We start from the raw sequence: 6,604 nt of genomic DNA, 5'->3' as shown, positions 1-6,604 counted from the left end.
TGTGACATGACAAAAGCTACAATCTTTTTAAAACATATAGGTTTTAATGTTGTTTATAAGTGAAAATGGAGTGTCATGAAGAATGGAAAGAAGGACGAACAAAATTTTTGAAAAAGGTAGATCAGCTACCATTTAAAATTTTGGTCTTACATAAATAACATAATATGGTGTTAAATTTTATTTTAGTTTGATTTAACAAACAGCTCAAACTTAATGAGGTGATGAAGAAGGGTTCTACAATTTATGTGCCTATATTTGTTACTGAATCTAGAATCTCCAAATGCAGATGAAATTCAATATTTCCACAAACTTCTTCTCTACAAGGCATGTCTTTCTTTATATTTCTAATGTCTTTCATCTTGTAAAAAACAGAAATACATTATATTTTTAGTTCATTGATGACATCATAATGAAACTTTAGGATTCTACTATACTTGTTATGAATAAGCCACCAAAGGTACCTTTAAAGGTTAGTTCATAATGAACTTCATTAGGTAAGATTTCGTGCTTTTTTTCCTAGAATCATTTGTATACATATTTACTTTTTAGGGGAATCTTGTTGTTCATAACAGCATGGATGCACTTGCAGCATGGCCCTAAACTGGTAATCAATCAATCTCATGCATAAGCATAAGGGGTTGTGGCATTCGTGTTCACAGTTGTAGGGTTTTAGTTGTTGATTGAACTTAATGGTTACCACCCATCTCTCCTTATCCACTGAAATATATGAAAGACGAAAACGATTACCCCCTCTTTAAACAGTTGGATTTCTTGAATTTTGTGGGGTTTTTTCAGCTTTTGACTTAGGTTTTTGTTAAAATAGGGGAAAGATGAGCTAATATCTTTATGATCTATAAGCGTAATTTTATACTTTCATGTGTGTACAATTCCTTCAATCATATTTTCATTTAATTGGTGTAAGTATGAAACTTTTATAATATGCATATGTATTAATATGTTAAATACTTTCCAGATCGCAAGAACTGTATGTGGAAATTAAGAACCTTATTCTGTGATAGTTAAGTTCTAATCTATACCAGATAAGATAGCTTCATAAATATGTTTCTAAAGTTATTGTATTCGTCTATTTACATGTATATGTCATTTCATTGTGTTGGTTTTAATGAAGGCAATGAAGAATTCAAGAAGTGATTTGTGCAAGACTTCTATCATGGCTGCTTCTGATCTTTTCAAATCATATGGTGATAAGTATTTGTATTTTTCTGCTTCTAACAACCATCAGGTGACAAGATTATGCATCTAATTAGTTTGATTTTTTTAATTAGTTTCTAATTATTGGTGGATTTTGTAGTTTTTATTTTCTTCCTTGTTACAGTTCCCTAATCAATAAAACACCAATTTATAGTTGTTGTTTTTATGTTGTGCTTCAAAAGTTTTTTTTTAGGTTGTAATGGTGTTTGATCAACTACACATGGGAAAGAGGGTGTGAGAAACTGGAAAATTTTCAAAAGTTTGTGGCCATACCTATAGAGACGACATGTCGTTTCTATAGGTGCATCTATAGAGACGATGTAACGCCCGGGTTTCCAAGCTAAGCATTTTGTCAATGTAATAGTCTAGGTCAACTATTGTAACTCTTTTTGAAGTAATAAAGATGAAATATTTGAGTATTATGTGAATTATGTGTGTTTATGTGTTTATTATTGAATTATAAATGTATAATTAATAAAGAATAAAAATGAGCATCAAAATTAAAGTGTGAGATAATCCCGATATATCTACATAAAGTTGTAGAATATGTCTCAAGGTTTCCGTACATATAAAGAATGCCAAAATCCGAGCTATAACGAAGAAGTTATGGCCCGCCGAAGTTTTACAGCAAAACCGGCACGGCACCGGGAGACGTAAATAGTGAATTTACGATAGAAGACTTTTTAGCCTTAGCAATCTAAACAAAAGTCGTAGAATATGTTAAACTAAGAACATCGATAAAAAGAATTCCCAAATCTGACTTAGTATGAAGAAGTTATGATTTTTCGAAGTTTCGGAATAGCAGCGTACAGCCCGAAATTCGAATATTAGATCAAGTGATTTTTAGCCGACACAACCTAAACGAGAATCGAAGATCTCGTTGAGAGTAGCGTAACGAGAAAAAGATGGGCGAAAACGGATGTCGGATGAAGAAGTTATGAGGATTTAACGGACCAATCGTATCCCGGCCCGTTGATAATATAAAGTTTAAAATCGAGCCAAAATTAGCTGACGGATCCTAAACGAAAGTTGTAGAGTACGTTCCCACCTTCACATGGATATAAAGAACGTCGAAAACGGAGCTCGTATGCGAAATTTACGAATTTTTAAAGTTGAAGCATGAATCTACGAAGTCTGTTGCGAGGAGTGATGACGTGGCTGCATCTGGGCCGCCCATCGCTGAGGAAGGAACGCGCTTCGGATCTTGACACGTCGCCCTTCGCTTACGCCCCACATCCAAAGCCAGTACGCCCCGCGTACCCTCGCCCTGATCTTCTCCGAGTGTCAGACAGCTGGAACCTCGCTGGCACTCTTATCCGATGGGTACGCCCTGCGTAGGGTCCGAGGCACGCCCAGCGTACCGAGGCCCTCGCGGCTATAAAAGGAGGCCGAGGATGCCTCCATTTTTCACACCTTTCAACCTTCTTTCTCTCACTATTTTCTCTCTCTACAACCCCAAACCACCCCTAAGCCCTAGTTAAACCCCTAGCACCCTAGGGAAGCCCCGAGGCTCCCGGAGTCCCGAGAAAAAGGAGTTTTTCGGTTTCAAAACGCTACTCCAATTAAGTTCCGATTTTCGATCAAATTCGCTGTAAGTATGCTACGCTTACGCAATTTTTAATATAGCTTTCAAATAATTATAGGACTGTTATTAGGTCCTTAAAATAATTATTTGGGCTATTATTATGAGTTATATTGAGCGTTATTAACACTTAATAATAGTCAGACTAATTAATTTGTCACGGTTATCGTTAGACTAAACCCTAGTGGTATCGGTACTAGGTTTTATCGAAGGAATATCGTTTTGAGAGTATCGAAGCGTTGTCCGAGTGTTAAGTCACCACCTACTCAAGTGAGTGCATAGTTACTTTCAACTTACACATAGATATGAAGTATTCTATATAAATTACGTGCTATGTGTACGTATTATATGAATACTTGCTATCTATGCCAGATGAATGTTGTTATACATGTTTTCAATGATTTAAACTGTATATGTATTTTATATCTACGAAAATGTTGGAGTAAAACATGGGTAGATGTAATATGTGATGTGTGATAAAATGATGAGAGGCCTCGATGTTGTTGTTGTTGATCCAGTCATCTAGCGGAGTATAGATGACGACCACGGACTCTTCTAGACAGTCCAGTGGAACACTAGCAGGCTCGCAACCTGTAGGTGTTGTGAACGATGTGTTCACCGGTGTACTCCATCCCCAACATGGTTTCCTATTAGGACATTTATTGTTGAGGAATCCCCTTAGCACTAGTGTTCGTCCCGATGATGATCCTTAGGCTAGGTCCCTTATGATAGGTGTTTAGGGACGTAAAGTGAGGATAACGGGAACGGGTAATCGGGTTATTGTTGATTGATGAAATTAATAAACTTATTTATTGTGGGTTGAAAACCCTATGTGCTCACCAGGATCCCAAGCCTGACCCACTTAGTTTTATGTATTACAGGTAGTGGCGCATGAGCATAGGTGTGATGTTTTGGACGAGGGATTACGGATATAGGCATGTAGATATGAAATAATGTAGTAAGGCTTATATTGTACTGTTTATACTTTTGATCTGTACGAACATGACATCCCGAGTCTTTTAATGAAATACATTTCTATGGAAATGCTTTTGATAAATCTTTATCATATTATTGTTTGGGATAAATTCTACAACCCTTTTATTAAAAGATAACTCTGATTTTGAAATAAAGTATAAACAAAACCGGTCTTTTCTGGCCGTGATTTTGGGGATGTCATAGGTTGTATCAGAGCATTAGTTTAAGCGAACTAGGAATTTGTAGGATTTCTAGACTTAAACTTAGAATGCTAAGCGATGATTGTGAGGTGTGAGCACTAGCTTATTTTAGGAATTGTGCCTAAAATGCTTTTATGTGCTAAATGCTTTTTGCATGATATGCTGTTATTTTGTTCGGATCTATGGTCTGTTGCCGACCGGATCTGGAAACCTTATGTGTTTAGGATTCTAAACGTACGACTACGATATTGGAACTAGCATGTAAACGTTTCGAAGTGATAAGGACGATTTAAAAACGTCTCTCCTAAATAAAGACCTGAATTCACCTTATTCGGTGTATAGATCAAGATGGCAAGGACCCGTAGTGGAAACGTGAACGCGAATTGAGGTAGGAACCAACACCCAGTGATCGAGGAAATACCAGTTGTGGAAGCCACTGCCGGACCAATAACGATGGCCGGAGTGCAAGAGATGATCCAGGCAATGTTGGATCGTCAAATGGAGGAAACCAGGCGTTTGCTCCAGCAAAATCGAGAGGAAGCGACTATTCAGATCGAACAGCCCGAGTTGAACGAAGGGCAGACTGAAGAAGGAAACTACAGTGGGACTATTGGTCAAGCCAACCCACCGATAGTTAGGCAAAACCACCAGGATGCAGGAAATGATGGACGTGGATGCAAATACAAGGATTTCATGGCATCCAAGCCACCGAGTCTATCTGGAAGCCTGACGCCGGTGGAAGTAATGAACTGGATCTCTGAGATGGAGACAATGTTTGAGAGTTGCGAGTGTAGCAATAGGTAGAAGACCGCTCTCGCAGTTCCTCTATTGAAATCTGGAGTACTAAGCTGGTGGAAGCTATTAGCTGATTCGATGCCCAAAGGTGAAGCAAGCAAAATGTCGTGGGAGGATTTTCTGGTACAGTTGAAGATGCAATACTGCTCTGAGCAGGATCTTCTGGAGATCAACAACGAATTCTAGAATCTGAAGAAGGGAAGAATGAGCGTTACTGAATACGCTGCAAGCTTTACTGAGAAAATGAAGCTTGTTCCTCACCTCATCCCAACTGAACTCTCCAAGGTTAACAAATTTTCCCTCGGATTACCAGCGGACTTCGATCCAATGGTCAAGCAAACTACCACTCTGAAAGCCGCCATCTGGGCTGCTAAGAATGTGGAGACCCAGATACGAGAGAAGGGTCTGGAGAGAGCGGAAGTGGGAGAGAAAAGGAAATTTGACGGATCCTCGAGGTCCGGTAAGAAAGGTAGATTCTCGAAATCTGGTTCAAGAGGAGGAGGATCAGAAGCAAAGTGGTGTGACAAGTGCAAGAAGAAGCACTTTGGGAAGTGTGATGGAGGAGTCACTTGTTACAAATGTGGAAAACCTGGGCACTATGCCAATGAATGCACCCTCAACTAGAAGGCCTGTTATGGGTGTAATGAAGAAGGGCACATTTTGAAGGACTGCCCGAAGAAGAAGGAGGCAGGAAGACCCAACATACCACCAAAGCCGAAGGCGAGAGCCTTCCAGATGATGCTCGAGGCTGCAAAGGAGGCAGCAGACGTCGCTTCAGGTACCTTTCTTGTAAATGGTTTGCCTGCAAATATACTGTTTGATTCCGGAGCCAACTACTCCTTTGTGTCGCATAAATTTAGTGCGAAATTAGCATTACCTGTAGAAAAACTAGATAATGCCCTGATTGTAGAAGTTTCCAGTGGCAAATTCGTACCTGTTAGTAATCGTATTAGGAACATCGTCATTGACCTAAACGGAAACGAATTCCATGTGGAACTATTACCCATAGAGTTAAACGGTTTCGACATCGTTTTGGGTATGGATTGGCTTAGCGCCAACGATGCCGAGATATTATGCCGAAAGAAGATAGTTAGGATAAACCCACCCGGAAAGGAATCATTTATTATGTACGGGGAAAAACGCATAGTGAATTTTGGAATCATCTCCCTGATGTAAGCCATGAAATGTTTGTCCAAAGGATGTGCATCCTACTTGGCATTCGTAATCGATGCTAAGAAAGAGAAGAAAGAGGTGCAGAATATACCGGTTGTGTGTGATTATCCGGAAGTCTTTCCCGAAGATCTTCCCGGATTACCACCTGATAGGCAAGTGGAGTTTCGTATAGACTTATTACTAGGAACAACACCGATAGCAAAGGCACCTTACCGATTAGCACCGATGGAGATGAAGGAGCTCATGACGCAACTTCAGGAGCTGTTGGATAGCGGTTTCATTCGACCTAGTTCATCACCCTAGGGAGCTCCGGTGTTATTCGTGAAGAAGAAGGACGGAAGCATGAGGATGTGCATAGACTACCGAGAGCTGAATAAGGCAACGGTGAAGAACAAGTATCCATTGCCGAGGATTGACGACCTATTCGATCAGCTCCAAGGTTCGAGCTACTTCTCAAAGATCGATCTTTAGTCAGGATATCATCAGCTGAAGGTGAGAGAGCAGGATATTGAGAAGACTGCATTCAGAACAAGATATGGACACTACGAGTTCTTGGTTATGTCATTCGGACTAACCAATGCCCACGCAGCATTCATGGATTTGATGAATAGGGTTTGTAAACCATTCCTCGATAAATCTATGATAGTGTTCATCGACGACATTCTCA

Source organism: Lactuca saligna, chromosome 8, assembly GCF_052625555.1.
Source record: "Lactuca saligna cultivar CGN05327 chromosome 8, ASM5262555v1, whole genome shotgun sequence".
In the NCBI taxonomy this organism is placed as follows: Eukaryota; Viridiplantae; Streptophyta; class Magnoliopsida; order Asterales; family Asteraceae; genus Lactuca; species Lactuca saligna.
This window is presented reverse-complemented; position numbering follows the sequence as displayed.